The 18,028-nt window shown below is 36.2% G+C and overlaps 1 long non-coding RNA gene across 1 annotated transcript; it reads right to left on the bottom strand.

Moving 5' to 3' along the window:
- Positions 1-962: 962 nt before the first annotated feature.
- Positions 963-10,011, bottom strand: LOC131924275 (uncharacterized). Its single transcript, XR_009382833.1, has 2 exons — positions 9,878-10,011; positions 963-1,143 (listed from the first exon to the last, which is right to left on the bottom strand). It is a non-coding gene; the product is annotated as an uncharacterized LOC131924275 (long non-coding RNA).
- Between the last annotated feature and the right edge of the window lie 8,017 nt (positions 10,012-18,028).

Below are 18,028 nucleotides of genomic sequence, written 5' to 3'. Positions count from 1 at the left end.
AGATCTTCTACTATATTGATTTTATTTCTTTTTGATATTTTGAATATATTCTGTGTCACAGTGTCATAGATGCTTGATCTCACACCCTACATAAGCTTTGAACAGCAATCTTGTTTTTTTGTTTGCTTGTCTACAATGTCACTTAGTACAGCAGATATCCTGAAGGAAGTCTTTTGTCATTTGCAACTTGACAACCTGAATACTTAACTGCCAATATCAGAACATCTTGACTTTGTTATTTTCAGGACACAAAAGTATAAGTAGTTGTTGAGTGTCTGAAGCTTAGATGAAAACACCCTTTTTGTAGACAGGGTTTGCTCAGACCGGACAGCCCTCACAATATTTAAAAAAATCGCCTATGTTTCTGTGGAGTAGCCTAAAATCATAGTCCAGACAAAAATCGCATGAAGTTCCCTGGGTTATGCACTCCTCAGGTTAGAGCTTTACTGAATTACTACTTGGGTTAACTTCCTTTCAGGGAGTCACACTAACTATGAGGTGTTTCAGTGAAGCAGGATATACATGACAGCCTCAGGTCTATTTCCAGAATCCTGTACTGATATCGGATTTCACCCACACTGCCCACGTGAAAACTGACAGGTTACTCAGTCATTGTAATACTCGGTGTGTTTTATAGGAAAATGCAGATAATAGCCATAGTAAAAGTCATAATGGCTTAATAGCTTGTTTGTGTTGATCAAATTAGCTAATTTTCCGATTGATGACTAGATGTTTAAACTTAGCTAAGCATTGTTTAATAACACTTGTTTAATTTTTCTTTTTTTGTGAGCCTTGCATATTTATCATCTTTATGATTTTATTTTTTGTATGTTTTCACACAAGTAAGGAGACTATGTATAGTTCAGAGTCCTATTTACAAAGCTGCTAATATTTTAGCTGCTCCAGAAATAAGGTATAGACAACCTTGTCACTTCTCTGTTCTGGTGACTCACACTCATAAATAAAGGCATGCAAGTGAATTTATTTTTCTCCACACTTTTCAGAAAGGTGTAGCTGCAATCGGTTTCTTAGCCCATTCTCCATGTTATCAGTTCCATTTAGCAGCAGAATTATGATGAAGGTCCTGTTCTTTCCTATTTTTATCAGTTTCATCTCATACATTTGCCAGATTCCTGTATATAACTGAAAAATAAAAGTGTATAACTCTTTTTTTTACCACAATAACTATTTTTTTATTTTCTAATTTGATTTAATTTTACATATCAGCCACGGATACCCTGTCCTCCCTCCTCCCGCCCCCTGCCCTCCCCCCCCCCCCAAAAAAGTATAATTCTAAATTAAGAATGACCAGGGGAGTCAAGGACACCAGGAGAACACAGCCCACAGGAATCAACTAAACAGGGCACATAGGCTAGGCTCACAGAAACTGAGGCAGCAATCTCAGAGCCTGCATGTGTCTTCATCTGCATATATGTTATGGTGGTTAGACTGTTTTTTTTTTTTTTTAATGGTTGTTAGCCTGTTATTTTTGTAGGACTCCTAACAGTGGGAATGTCTATCACAAGAGAGTGGTGTCTCTGACTCTTTCGATTGCTCCTGGGACATTTTTCCTCCTACTGGGTTGTCTCAGCCAGCCTTGATATGAAGATTTGTGCCTAGTCTTATTTTGCTTGTTGTTATGACATGTTATTCCTGGGAGGCCTGCTCTTTTCTGAAGGGAAACCTAGGAGCAGTGTATCTGGGGAAGAGGAAAGGTGTGCTGGGTGGACTGTGTGGGGGGAGGGCGTCTCTAGGAGGAGTGGAGGGATGGGAAACTGTAGTCAGGTTGTATTAAAAAAAATAAACCTAAAACTAAAAGAAAAATATTGTCTCAGATGTGAGATCTTTGGTTGAGCAAAGGATTCACAAGAATTAAAACCCACAGCCTCTCTATTTAACCCTAATGCTTGACCAATTACTTCCTTGTTAGTCTCCACAAAGAATACTCATCCTGCCTCCTTTGACCCAAATCAGAATGAAAGGAATGGGTGCTCGGATACTTGTCAAGTTTCTATTTTTTGGTCTGAAGTGACACATGTGAGGATTATTTCCTGCAGGTTTAGTCAAGCATCCAAGTGAATGGCTTGAGTGAGGATGAGGGAATATTGTCTCTTCTTTGCATTAGTAGGGTGGTTGTGAGTCTCCCAAATTCCTCTGATCCAATCTTTGCCAGATACTCACCCCGACAACACATTCTGGAAAAACCATCAGGACACTCAACCTACTTCTAAACTAATTCTTTAATTCTATATATTTCTGCTTCCAAAGAAAGTTCTTCTATTCTTCTATCCTTTACATTATATACCCTGTATTTGACAAATAAAGTTATATGAAACATATCTGGAGGAGATACATATCTTCAATAACCAAATTTACTTTCCTTTTGTAAAACTAATTTCTCCATTCCCTTTCCCCTACCCAAACCCTCCCATATTTCTCTACCTGTTCTCTTTCAAATTCATGACCTCTTTGTTACTACTTATCATTCCACACAGATATGTATGTTTCTAAATATATGTAAAACCAACATTACATTGTCTTATCCTTGTGTTCTGAAAAATTTCCCTTACAATATTCTTTTATAATCTGTTTCCTTTGATTTTTTACTAATGTGTCCTCTTGTACTATAGACTTTCATTAAAGCTTTTGTTTCTTGCATTAAGACTTTTACCCCAAAGATGAAGAAATACTTTAATTATGACCTCAATTACATTACTATTCCTAGGATAGTTCCTAGTTATGTTAAATATCTCATGGCCCCAAATTTACTTGGTTAGAATGAAAAAAAAAAAACACTATAATGCTGGTCATGCTTGATAATTAATGAAGTCATTTTGCAGAGTTTTCCAAAGGCACTCTTTTCCAAATTTTAATACTTGGAGTTCATGTATGTCTCATTTGGAGAGAATAACTAAACTTTTATTGGCAAATAGCTAACTTTCAGTTTTCTTAAATTAAAATTTTCCCAGAAACTGACACTTTCTTCTCTCTAAAATACATATCAAAAATACTTTCAGGTTGTAGGACAAAAGAGAAGCAATGAAAAAGTGTCTCTCAAAATCAGCTAGAAGACTGAGAACCAGATGGTGAGAGAATACCATGGCACATCTGAAGACCTGGGATCAGGATACACAAAAAACTGGTGTCACGGAATAATAGCACGGAGTTGGCTCTTTCCTCAGTTGCAAAAATGGCCCAACCAACAATATCTGTGAACTACTATGTATCAGACCCATTAGCTTATTTAATTACCATCATTAGGAGTTTGATTCTATCATTTTCCCCATGTAAATGAGAAACTAAGTCTTGCACCATTAAATGACCTGTCAAATAACATCGTCTAGTGAATCACAGGGTGTGGAGTCAAGTGACCCTTACATGACAAGAATGTCCATGTCACTTGTAATAAAACTTTAACCATTTTCAGCCCTTTCCCTCTTTTTCTCATGGTTCACAGTGAGTGACAAGATGATTAGATGAGCCCAATTTAAGTTGGTGGAGGAAAAAAAAAAACAAAAAACAAAAAACAAAAAACCCTCTGATTATAACCCGACTAGGCAGAAACAAAGGAAGCAATAATTTCAGATTGTAAAATTAGGGCACTGCTGGAAATGCAAAATGGATATCAGAGCTCCAAATAACGTGATGTAGAAGGCCTGTCTTATGACACTCCCTGAACTGAATATTTGAGATGTCTTGTTTGTGTTTAATAAGAGTAGATACATTAATAATTAACTGCTAGTTTGATTTAAAAAAATACATATTCTTCTGTGCTTTGAGTTACCAACCTGAATAAAGTTGTCTCGATTGAAATAGTTTTCACGCTGTTACTATGTAATGACTTTCATTTGAAATAGAGCTATCCCTCTGATACCAGGGAGGAGGAGTGTAGCGGACGAAACAGTGAAAGTATTGGCAAGGACCTTTTCTTAAAGTGAAAAAGAATACAGGATGTTTTCATTGAGTGGAGTCAAGAAGAATCTCATTTCTCATTAGGAAGCAGTGCTGTCACAAAACTATCCCCTTTCTTTCAAGCAACACAAATGCAAAGCATCCTTCAAGGTCACCCTGAGTACATGCATTCACAGTGTAGTGGGCTACACTGTTATTCATAAAACTAATTAATTTGTTATGGAAACAAAGAAACTGTAAACAAATATATGCTCAGGGTTTTAAAGTAAGAATGTAATTCAAGTATTTGGTTTGTGTAGGCATTGTTCAACTCGGCCGAGACTTTTGTTGTTCTGTTGGCTTTTTAAATGTGATTCGCTAATTTCATGCTCCCAGAATGTCAACAAGGGCAATAAATAGCAATTTAAGGCCACATTAAAAGCTGAACTAAATGGCACCATTCAATTGGAGACATTAAAATGAAATTATAGCATGTCCGATGCTTGGAAGGCATCTTTGTAACTATAATGTAAAGTGGAGAAGGCAAGACCTACCTGACTACACTCTTTCCTTCCGCTAGAAAGAATTGCAGCTGTGAGGGACCAGAAGCCTATACTGAGATTGCTAAGGATAACCATGTGACATCTCCTCTCTTTTTCTATAACTTGTTTAATATTTGAATAATGTATAGGTATTGAATATATACAGTATGTTATGTTGGAAACCAGAAAACAGCTATATCACTGTGTCATCATCACAATGAAAAATATGAACTTGTACATCACCCTCCAAAATACATCACGTCTGCTTGCTGATTTTGTAGTCTGTGTAACTTTATAAAATGATGTTTGCTTTATTGCCATTTTTATGGTAAGAAAAAGTAACAAAATGGAAACAAACTAAATTTACGTTTACTACAGAATGGATATAATAATATGGTTTGCAGGTACCTTCAAACAAAGGAAAGAACCCAGCAGAGTGGATGACTAGTAGGCATTATGCTAAGAGAAATGAAACAGAGAGACAACCACAGAAAGAGCTCAGGAACTTGTGTTCTCAATCCTCCTTTCTTGTGGGTTATTCGTTTGTTCCTTAGGATAGCTGCTGCATAATTCATGGATAGGTTAGTTGTGTACAAAAACGGGAGATTGCATATGTTCCTCCTTCATTGCCAAGAGCGCTCCAACAAGCAGCACATTTGGGCCCCTAAGTGTAGTGACTATTTCTTCCTCACTTTTGTGTTTCTGTTTTTGATATTGGGTCAAGTTTTCTTCTGCCCATTTCACTAGCCCTTCGTACACATGCTCCCAATAAGTGAGGCAGCTAGGCTTCCCTATTTACCCCTTCTTTCCTAGGACACTGATTTTAAATCCATATCCACACTAAGCAGCTTCCATCTCCTCACTGTATTAATCTATAAGTTTGTATTTACAGCATTTGATTCCAGCAGAGGTGAATGGGAAAAGTTGGTGAAGAATGTGTTGATGTGGGCATAGTGTTCAAGTACTAATATCCATGTCTTATTGTAACTGTAAGACAGGTTTTGCAAGGAAGAGATAATGTTATTTAACTTTTAGAAGACAAAATTAAGAGTTTCACACATGCAATCAATGCAGTATTTTTTCTACAGTCATAAACATAACCATAAACACAAAGCTTAGGTAAAATTTTTTATTCCAAATACAAACACAAGATTCAGGATTTTTTTCAGACAAATTGATTTTGTTTTTACGGTAACTAACCTCAGAACTTTGTTTTATGTTTGTAATTTCTTAAATGTTTCAAAAAATGTGAAGACAGTGAGAGAGTTGGTATCATATATGAGAACAACATACACTAATTTCTGATAAAATTTTAATTAAAAATAAATAATTTAATTTTAATTTAATTAATTTTAATTATTTTAATTTAAATTAAAATAATTTAATTTTAAATATTACTTTAGTCATATTTTATTGTTATCTCTACTATGCCATCCATCCATATTTATTAGCTTTTTGTTGTTGTTGTTATTTTAAATAGCCCTCACTAGATAATTCAGGCTGTTCTTGAACTTAAAATGATTGTGCTGCCTCTGCAATCAGCCTACGTCCAGAGTGCTGGTATTATAGGTATGAACCACCATGCCTTGCTTCAGTATATTTTTAATTGTGTTATTTTTACATATGAACTAAGTAATGCTTAACAAAATAGTTTCATTATGAATATTTATCTAATAAAAGTTGGACATGAAGAATCAATAATAGGTAGGTTATTTTGGTATCCAGGGCAGGACTTTAACAAAATTTTGAGAAGAATTATTTCTTGGAAGTAAATTATAGCTATTGTTTTTGCAAATCACAGAAGGACATGAGTGATAATAATCAAAGAACTAAGAGAGACAACATTTCTAGAAGTCTGACATTTAAAGTAACACTTGAAAGATAATTATAATAACTCCTTTACTCTTTGATATTTATTAATTATTGGCTGTCTATACTTCTTGCACATTCATTACAAGGTTTTATTCCTGGAAACATTTCAGTCTGAATAACTGGTCTCAGCCTGTCACACCCCAAGAAAGGGAAGGACATTATCCTGATTGGTAATGTGTGACATCTGTATGTTTCCTTCAACCCTGCTCCTCCTCATTACTTTGGCAAAAATATTTGCTTCTAGAAAGCATATGTTTCCTTTCAAGGCATACTGTGTTAAATGTTACCTGGGCTGTCAGAAACATATGTGTTCCTCTCACTCTGCTCCTGCTCTGCCTGTCAGTGGATAAAATTTGCCTACTTCTGATGTTTATTTAAGAAACCCATTTGGCTATTTCTCACAGCTACCTCTTGCTGTCTATCTAGGGTATTTTGTCCTCAGGAATGTGTCTTTATCTTACGTCTTAAAATATGCAGGACATCACAGATAAGGGAGGCAGCATACAGCATTCATTGAGAATCCTCCACTGCAAGCTTATGACATTCAAGATAAGAGGGTTTTAATTCATTTAATCCATTCAATGGCTCTTCAAAATATGTATTAGCATCGCTTTACAAGTGAGAAAAAAAAAGTTCAATGATGTGACAGCTCAAGGTGTATTGCAAAGGCTGAGCAGAAATTTGAATGGAGTATGCCTGCCTCTCATAGTCTGCAATCTCCAGCCTATTCCCTGCAGTCACTGGGATGAAAGATTATTGTTTTCTGATTTCTCATATCACAGATGAGTCAACAGAGTCAAACAGAAATGAAGTTCATTGTTCAAGGTCATTCAGTCTGCAGCTGACTACTTTATGGTTTGAAACAGGGCACCTGCACTTTGCCCTCCTTCTATAATTAAAATCATGATGTAATTTAGATAAAATAGAGTTTTTCCAGGTGCAGCTAAAACCGTTTATAGAAAATCTAATGTCATATTTGCATTTGGCCACAGTACATACAATCTGTGGAAGAATCATTGAATATCTATTTTCAACGTGGGCTAAAAACAGAAAGATAACATGTCAATAACATTTAGTTTCTGTAAAGTACATAGGCTCAAGCTAAAGAGCTTTCAAACAGGAAGAGTCAAATTTTCATAATTTATGTCATTAAGATGAAAAGGATTATGGACAATCCTATACCTAAAGAATATATGTATATTCTTTGATTTTTTTTTTATTCTTAGTTTGAGTGTCACTGTCGGCTGTGAGGATGGCATTGCTTCATAAGAACAAGTTTCTCAATACGGCATTACTCGGCCACTGACTGGTAGATTCAATACACACTGTCTTGACTGCTATAGAGAAATCTGAATCTCAATAATTTAGTTGGATTTATCTGTTTTGTAATGCACAAACCCTCACCAGCCTATAAAGTGCCATGGCAGTTTCAAATTTATAGTTCAATATATAAACCTTGATAGCCTTTTATTTATTGACTTATATGGGTAAGTCAGACTATCATTTAATTCAAATATACTTTAAAAAGTAATCACTCACATAGATCAGATATCTGTCATTGCTAACTATTTAAACATATTTGCCTAAATGCACAGCTCTCTATATTTTCACATAATTCCATGCTTCCTGCTTCTTTGAGGGATTATCTGTCATCTGGTAATTGTCAAGCAACTTTGAAGAACTTGCCTATGATCTCACATCAGTCCACAGGTTTGACTGAGATCATTTTATTTTCTTTGAATCCAGGAGGCTACCTCAGGTAACCTCCCAGGCTAGCTTCAAAGCTATTCTAACAGTGACCACAGAAAACAGTAGAAAGACAAATATTTGAAAGAGCTTCAAGCCTCTGGATCATGTCTGCTGACATCCAATTGGAAAAAGCAAATAAGTTGAATGATTTTAGTGACAGACAACTAGTTAATATCAGGGTAAGTGGTGGAGTTACAGGGGTGTCAGTAACAGAGCCTATCCTTGTAATGTAGTGTTAGACATCCGATAGTCACAATTCATCGATGACTGAGTACTTACAGGTACCAAAAAGCAATAAAGACAGGCATTCTATGGCTAAATACTAGCAGTATTGATAAGAAATGTAATACTGGAAAATGACTTTTGTTTTCTTATTGCAGCACATGTAACAAACTTGAGAATGGTGAATATATTGGATGATGAAACAACTTGATAGTTGAGACTCGATGCCAGAGAAAGAACAGAGGAGGTCACCAAAAGACCATTTAACTAAGAAGAATTTCGACTAAGCATTTGTACTTACTAGGCCATTAAAAAGAAAATAATATCAAGATTTTATGACACCACTGGTAAGTGTCATTATAAGCTGGTAGAGTTTCAGGACTTTCAGAGTCTTAGGGGCATATATTTTGATATTTCCTAGAGTTACTTTACAACTTTGAATCAGTAAAGGAAAGCTTTGCTTTTTGGAAATTTTAGCTAAGCATATGTAAGTTAGAACTGAGATATACTTAACTTACTCATGTTTGCTTCTAAGTCTCATGGAAATTATAAAGTTTCAATCATTTACTTTAATCGGTTATTTATTAAAGCCATGGTAGTTCCCAGTACAACATTATCAACAGATATTAAACAAGAGAAGGCATGTGGGATTTTGAGTACTAACCACACAACTAATTAAATTATATCGAACTCATTGATTTTATTATGAGCATTTATCTTGACATTTTATTAACTAGGATTATTAGCTTGTGAATTGAGTCTATCTGACTTGATCTTTACTCTCATTATTACTACAGGGATACTTATATGGGGAACTAGATGAGACTGCTAGTCAGCAAAGACATACTGTAAATCTGCAAGCTAAAATCACAACTAAGACTGTCATCTAAGTACATCCACATAGTGGGAGTAGGTAGTGTTTAGGCTGAATCAAATGAATAATCATGTGTTCTCTTGACTTCACTATTATTCTATACCATATGTGATATTAATATCAATTAATTGAAAGATACATAAACATTTGTAAGACATAGCTCTTGTTTTTAGTAATTTGCATTGTGGAGATTAAGTAATAATCTGCTACTGTGTGATTCTGCTTTCTCCTCAGGATACGGAAAGTTGACTGCATTGGTTCATGAGGTTAGAAACAGGGTTTTGGTGGTTGTGGATATGACAAAGAAAGCCCTCTGGGAGAAAGACTTCTGTGAATAAGCTCAACTTTATTCTGGAGTATAGAAAATATATAGGACTGGGGAGCCTAGGGACAAACCCTAATTTGTATTAAATGGCATACTCCTATCACAGAGCTTTGTATATGGCAGCCGGGCCCTATAGCAGAGCTCCTCTTATAAGTCTTATTTACCATATGTGCATTAGGGGAGACTTCTAGCAGAGATCTGTCTCAAGGGTCAAGCCAAAGATAAATCAGGCATCTGGCTTAGAGATAGCTTTCAGATTAGGCCAGAACCTAGGAACATTCTACAGATAAGGGCAGGGATAGCTTAAATTCTAACTGGTCTTATTAATAAAAACTAGGAGTCAGATATCAGGGTGAAAGAAGAAAGATCAGAGAAGCAGAGTAGGCAACCACTAGTTCTTACCTCTACGAAATCCTCAGCCTAAAAGAGAGTGAACTCCTGACGCCTCCTGCCTTGTATTCCTCTCTTTGTCCAGCCATAACACTTCCTGTCTCCACCTCCCTAGTGCTGGGATTAAAGGTGTGTGTTACCACTACCTGGACTCTATGGTTAACTAGTGGCTTAGCTACCCATTCTGATCTTCAGAAAGCTTTGTTTGTTAGATCACAAACAAAATACTGTCACAGGCAAGTGAAGAACTGGAAGTTTCGCTGTGGGGAAGGAGTCCCCATGTCATTCAGCTTTGGAAAAAGCTGCCCGGCCATGATAGATTGCAACCCTTGACCAGCCAGAAGGCCTCCAAAACTACTGTATAAAAGCTTTTTTGGGGGGGCCTGGCAGCTGTGGCACATGCCTTTAATCCCAGCACTTGGGAGGCAGAGCCTGGCAGATCTCTAAGGAGTTCGAGGCGGCAAGCCTGGTCTACAGAGCGAGATCCAGAACAGGCACCAAAACTCTTATCTCGAAGAAGAAGGAAAAAGAAAGAGTGATTTGTTTCTCTAGTAAGACTCCAGTGGGGGAAAACTAGTATTTCACTTCTAAGTGGTTATCAATTGGAGAGAGATATTACAGGGTTCGGCCTGGGGCCATGTGTTCATTTCTCCTCCTAACTCTAAGACCTCATTTGGTGCAGGCCTGTGCAGGCTCTATGCATGGTGCCACAGTCTCTGTGAGTTCGTATGTGTGTCATTTGTACTGCGTTTTGAAGGCCTTGTTTCCTGTGTGTCCATCATCCCCTTCAGCTCTTAGAGTCCCTCTGCTTCCTCTTCCACAGAGCACTCTGAGCCCTGAGGAGAGAGATTTAATGAAGATATCCCATTTAGACCTTAGGGTACTATGGTGTCTCACTCTGCACTCCGTCTGGCTGTTGGTCTCTACATTTCTTAGCATTTGTTGCAAGAGAAAGCTTCTCTGATGATGTCTAAGCAAGGCCATGATCGACGCGCATAACAGAATGTTCTAAAAGTCATTTTATTGCCATGTTCCTTTAGTAGAACAGTTGTATTTGATTTTACACTTGGTCCCTGGCCTATCTAGCCTCAAATTCTCGGGCACCAGAGAAGAGCTGAGTATGGAATCTAACTTATGAAGTGGACATTAATGAAAATCATACGCTGGTTACTCCCACAAAATGTGTGTTACTATTGCACCAGCAAATCTTGCAGTTAGGTCACCATTCTAGAGTGAAGATTTTGTAGCTGGGTTGTTGTTTATCTTTCTCCTTTGGTAATGTGCAAAGCATTTTTCCAGTACTATGAACACTCGTCCATGGGGTGAAAGCTCTATAGAGGCACTAGCTTAACTTCTCCATGTTCAATTAATTGTGTAGGTCTTGACTTCAGCCATAGGGTATTGCTGTCAGTTTGTGGAGAGCAATCGATACTCTTGGCTATAGCTTGGCTCATTTGGGGTTCCCAGAGTTCTCATAAGACTCCTTCGGCCAACAAGTCAATTAGATATAACCTATTCCCAGCACTGAAAACTTCATTTGGTGACAAGTTATAACCTGTTGGGGTTCTACCTCCCTTGTTATTTGTCCATTTCATTTAGATTGTCTTCATATATGTATATATTTGGGAGACGTCTACTCTATTAGGTTTACACAGGACCCCCCCCCTCAAATGGATATTAGTTTTAACCCTTCCTCCTGTATTGCCTCCCATGTGCCACTACTCTCTCCCTCCCCATCTGATCCGCCCATTCTATGCCCATTCATCCATAACATTATTTTCCCTTCCTAGGGAGACTCATCCCTTCCCCCTTTTCCCTTAATGTGTACCTAAACATTTTGTTTACATGGATTGCAGCTTGCTCATTGATGCTTTACCATTAACGTCTACATATAAGTGAATACATACCATGTTTGTCTTTCTGGATCTTTGTTACTTCACTCACGATAATTCCTTCTACCTACATTAATTTATCTTCAACTTTATTTTTTAAACAACAAGGTAATATTCTATTGGGTAAATTTATCACATTTTTCTTTATCCATTCATGGTAACTAGATTGTTTCCAATTTATGGTTACTATGAAAAGAGCAGGAATGAACATGTCTGAACAACTGTCTCTGTAGTATGATGAAGTGTACTCTTGGTACATGCCAAAGAGTATCTTGGAGGTAGATGGATCCCAGTTGTGTGCACTCTCTGGAGATGTTTTGGAGAGGTGCAATCTTGATGGAAGTAATACCACACAGGGGTGACTTTGAGAGCTCACAGCCTTACCCTACATCCATTTTTCTCCCTCTGGCTTTTATTTGTAGGTAATAATATGATCTCTCGGCTTTGTGCTCTTTCTGCCATGAGTGTCTCTGACTGCCATGACTCCGTGCTATGACAGATTTTTATCCCTCTGTAACTGTAAGCACAAATAAACTGTTCCATAAACAACTTTTGATCATGATACTTTATCAGCAACAGAAATGCAACTAATACAGTAGCTTTTATAAAGTATTTTACAGAGTTAATGAGACAGTTGGAGAACATAAAGGCCTTATGACCTAATAACTTAAATGTCAAACTCTCTGATTCCATTATATTAATCCTTGGAGGCATAATCATCTGATCATAACATAAGGTATTATACAGACCGCTACTTTTAACTGTGTAATTTATTATCTATTTGTGATTTAGTGGATCATATCACTCTTCAGTTTTCTCATTTATTAAAATGTGACAGGGTTAGGTGATATAAAGTTGGGAATCCATGGGAAAGCCAAAGGCAGTACTTGTGCATTGATAATGTTCATTAAAAAGTACTCTAAATTATTATTAATGAAAAAGTAAATATAAATAAAATATTTTAAGCAAATTCTGAATACTTTAAAAATTATAGCTTAAACAGAATTTGTTTTGTCTAACAAAAGATGTTATATTTTAATTAGAAAATAACTTTAATTAAAATACAATATTTTAGTTAAAAAAATAAGCCTGGTTTATTTGCAACTATCCTAGGAGAACTGCACACATACGATAGTAATGCCCACATGATCCTAGCTTTTGCTGCTTTTCTTAGGGAATCAGTAGGATGAAGGGGTGGATCCTTTTTTGGAGCAGTTGAAAAAATGTCTACAAAGTACATCAACTCATCTTATTGGTTCTAAAACTTTAGTTTACTGTTAGAAATGAAAGCACAGTGGGTTACCAGGTATTTCAGTTCAGAATTTCTCAGTCTATGACAGTGATCCGATGGCTCCTGGATTTCTTCAAACTGCACAGGCAATGCTTCTGCAAGAAGCTGGGTGCTATATAATGAGAAACACAGAAAGACCATCTCCACCTTGAATATCAGCAGTAAACTTCCAGGAATCCAGTCTGGATCACCAGGGTCATGACAGGTAAATAAAACAGTGTGAAGTGGCTTGTGAAATTATAATTGTGCAACCATGAATATATGTGACCATCTATATTATAGTTTGGAATGCACCTGATCCTAGATTTAGTAGGTGCAAAGTGAAAGGAGGCAGTTGGAGTGTCTGTGTGTACAATGGAGGTGATTAAAATCAATTAGAAATTTGGTGTATATAATGAGGGTCAAACAAAATACCTAATAAAAGAGTAGAGCTCTGGAGTTATTGGTATCAGTCACCAGTAACTCCAGAGCTTGGAGGCTAAGTCAAGTGGATTGTGCATATGAGGCAAACCTACACATACCAATAGAAAGACCTGTCTCAAAAGAAAGCAGAATGAAAGAAAGAAAGGAAGGAAGAAAAAAGAAAGAAAGAAAGAAGGAAGGAAAGAAAGGAAGGAAAAAAGAAAAGAAAGAGAAGAGAAGATGAAAAGAAAGGAAAGAGCAAGTAATTAACATATTGTTTTTCTAAATACAAAATTATTAAGACTACTCAAGGAATACTAATATTAAAATTCAGAGAAAGTCATACACATACAATAATTATTAGTAATAGCAACACATGAAAGACTCACTGTATACATGATTGAATGCATATTATCTGACACATCTTGAATACTTCCCTCTGTGTGGGATAATGAAGGGAAGGCTATAGGAGAATGGCTGACTAACCTGTGGAGTGGGCACATTTCCATCTCCAGGTGGTACTGTTCCTAGATTAAGGTTAAGAAATGTGTATTTTCATCCAAATTGAGACTTTTAATGCAAATAATAAATTAAATTAATAATAAATTTGTTCTAAGTTTGAATATATTAATATCTCTGAGGCAAATTTCTTTTGACACAGAAATTAATTTATCAAGACTGGACTAGTACTAAGGCTTGACTGTAACTTAGGCCTCAGGAGTCTGGTATGGAGGGATTATTGTACTTTAAGGCCAGGTAGAGGTTCATGTTGATTACCAAGCCAGATGTTGTAGAATGAAACAGGGTTAGAAATAACAACTGCTTGAGCATAACATTCTCATATAAATGTTACTGAAAATACTTCCAAAGGAGAACAATAATGAAAATGTAACAGAAATGAAAATCATGAGTAATGCTGGCTCCTTTTCTTCCCTTTCTATTTTTGTTTTTGTTTTGTTTCTGTTTTTTTTTTTTTGCTTTTGTTTGTTTGTGGAAGGATCTCTCTATGTAACCATAATTGTGTGGAATTAATTATGTAGAACAGTAGAACAGGATGGCTTTGAACTCACAGAGATATGCTTGATTCTGCCTTCTTGGTGTTGGGATTAAAGGAGTTTGCTACTGTGTCAAGTCAGGCTAATGTTATCTCCTTAACGCAACAGAATAAGACATGTCTAAGCCACACTGATCAATTTGCACTGAGAAAGAGCAATGTGAGCTGTAGTAAAGATAGACAGGGTGTGGGGAGAATGTTCCTTAGGTAAAGCACAAGCCATGTATAAGATGTAAGAATGAATTTGGATTCCTGAATTAGGTATGTGGAGTCAAGGGGTCCCCCAGCTAACTAAACTAGTAAAACTAGCAAGCTGCCGTTCAAGTGGGAGACCTTGCCTCATTACTATGGCCTCCACACATAGGAACACATGTGTGTAAAAGCACCTGCGTATATATGTGAATCCTACATATACAAACATATCCCTACTTATAATCCACACACCTATACACATAGACAAACCAAAAGAGAGCCCATTAAGCATCTACTTCCAATTAAGCACTGTCAGTATAAGGCTCACAGTAACCAAGTCTTAACTTTCAAGCCCTTCAAGACAGTTGTCTTGGTCCTCATTTTACACATGAGAACTGCATCAAATATTCATTAACTTATTTGCAAGACATCTTGAAAATGCCCAAAACATAATTTTGATTTAGTTACCCCTCTATCCTCTCAGAAAACCCATTAAGCACAAAAATAGTAAAAAAAAAAATGTGCTTTCAACTTTGATACTTCCATTTGTGTATAGAGACAAATAGACATAAAATGTGTGACAGGGAGATAGGCTGGAGAGTTAACTCAGAAGTTAAGAGTACTTGATGCTTTTTCAGAACCCCCAAATTTGATTCCAGCACCCATATTGAGAGGCTTACAACCACAAGTAACTCTAAGTCATCAAATGAATTTTGAACTACTCAGTATGCATTGTGTGTTTACTATATCCCTTGCTGTTAATCCCTTAAATGAATTGTAATGCATCCTTTGCAACATAATCATTGCTCGAGAAAACTCCATATCATAGAAAGATGAATTTCTTGTGGACTGAGTCTAAGTTGTCAGATGATTTTTCGTGGTGATGTCTAGAGCACGAAGTTTCTGAATGATCAGAGCCCACGTGAAAGCCTAGCATTATTGTCTTTCTCAGCAAATTTTATATAATAGCAATATCAATTTAGCAGCTGAGATTTCTTTCCTCTGGAGAAAAGTTTAAAATAACTTGTGCTTTGCAGTTAAATAGGATTTTTATTATTAAAATAACTCAGAGTCATCTGAAAGCAGATTTTCTCTTAAGTTCTATTAAAATATGCAATAATGCTAATTTTAAAATAATATTTAATCCATCCCAGGATTGTAACATCCAATTTCAATAGTTATACTGTCTCCTTTAACAATATAATATAAAGTAATACATGCTGATTTATTAAACAAATGAAAAATGAAAAGTCGGCAATGTAAAGATCCTACTGCAATACAGCTTATTAAGAAGCCATTTGGAGTAGCCTGTTAAAATATTTAAGACTTTAATTACAAATCATTTCTCCTAGCTTTATGGCGGCATAAAGTATTAGCTAAGTGGAGTTTTGCAAAACCACAAACAGGGAATTACAGATAACTAAGAAGCAAAGAGAAAAGTAAAATCAAATTATCTTTCTTTGAAATTGTAGGAAATATAAGAAAACACAGTTCTAAGCAGGTCACAGTTGAGACAGAAATAAATGGGAGATGGTAAGTCGAGAAGTAAAAATGGTACAGGAGAATCAGTCATGATTGATATTAGCATGGGGTCAATGCTAGTCTCTGACTTTCTCCTTACTTTTATATCCTCTACCTTCCAAATGTAAACTTGTTTCCTTTTGGACCTCATTTGGAGACTTTCTTCTTACTTTCATACCCTTTTTATTTTTCAATAATTATTATGTTATGTGTGTGTGTGTAGTGAATGCCACATGTATTTTGGTCCCTGTGGATTCAGAACAGGGTACCACATTCCCTGAAGTTGGAGTTACTTAACATGGTGGTTAAGCCTCTTAACATGGGGCTTCTGAAAGAGCATCATGTACTCTTAACTGCTAAGCTATCCCTCTGGCCCTGTCCTCTTTTACCTTTTTTTCATCATAGTTTGTTTTTTTGTTTTTGTTTTGTTTCTTTTTTAAATTTTAGACTACTTTTGGAATATTGGATCACAACGGTCTGTTACTTGGAGGGAAATGTGAACTCCACAGCCACCTGAATTTTTAACTCCTGTTTAGTAAATGATAACAACCTGGAAAGCAGTCGTTGTTAACTATTTTTATTAAAAGTCAAGAAGCAAAGAAATAAACATAGGAAAGGAGGGCAAATAAGAGTAAGGATGTCTGAAAAACGTGTAAGAAATCATGCCTTAATGATTTATCCACAAAATTCTATAAGATACGTAAGTCTGTATTAAATATACATATCAATCTTAAATGAAAATTTCCCATCTGTGCTGAAAATGCTCATGCCCAATAGAAAGAGACCACTTAGTGAAACTCTGACACCAGGCATGAAAAGTCCTCTTTGGAGATGTTGGCCAAGGTTGTCTAAGAGACTCAGATCATTACAGGTTGTTGCTATTGACCTTGGTTGCCTCCAAGATGTAAAAGGTCTGAAACTGTTATACAAGTTCAAAATGAAAATTCTATTAAGTGGAGCTCTCATGCCCATTGCACACACAGCACAGGGGCATCCATAACTCATCTGGACCTAGCAGTTCAAGTAGACTCAGGAAGATACCCCATACTGCTAAAGTTCTAAACGCTTGCCTCAATGCAAATCTGTGGGTGACATTTCTAGCAAAAACTAAAATAGAGGAGCCCTTGGTTTTCAAATACCATGGCAAATAAAGAACTGCTTTTTAAAATATTTTTATGTGTTGATATTGGCTTGGAGAAAAACTAGCTAATGAGTATTCCATGAATCTAATACCTGGTCAATCCAAAGTACTTTCTATTTTTCAAATTCTCATTTTCGTTTTTGCTCCCAAAGTCATTATTGTATTCTTTATAGTCCCAGATATGCATTTGACATCTATTAACCTGTGTCCCTGCGCAAGAATACTTTCTAGACATTGAGTGCACCTGACAAGAGGGGGTGTTAGCTTCCACTTGATATCAAATACAGATTTAGAATTTTTCAATTATTTCTGTTCTGCAGACTCAATCCACACTTCCATATTTGGGATCAAAAGGGAAGACAAAACATCAATCTTCATACTGTCTGGTATGCACAATGATTTTGAATGATTATACTTTTAAAAATTGATCATAGATGAATGTCCAGTCTCTTATCCACTCATCTTAAATTTGGGTCTTTTTTCACATCCGTCAGAAACAATCACCATCAATGTTTGTTGCAAAGCTTCCTAGTACATATTATTGCAGGATCTAAGATCTGCCCAAATAGTGACAAAACAAACATATAACAAAATCAGTTATTGAAACACCAACAAAATAGAAGCCTAGAGGAAATTCATTGAAGAGCATCAGAAGAAGGTGATGATAGCA

The sequence above is a fragment of the Peromyscus eremicus genome, chromosome 14 (genome assembly GCF_949786415.1).
Source record: "Peromyscus eremicus chromosome 14, PerEre_H2_v1, whole genome shotgun sequence".
NCBI classification, from domain to species: domain Eukaryota; kingdom Metazoa; phylum Chordata; class Mammalia; order Rodentia; family Cricetidae; genus Peromyscus; species Peromyscus eremicus.
This window is presented reverse-complemented; position numbering and strand designations above follow the sequence as displayed.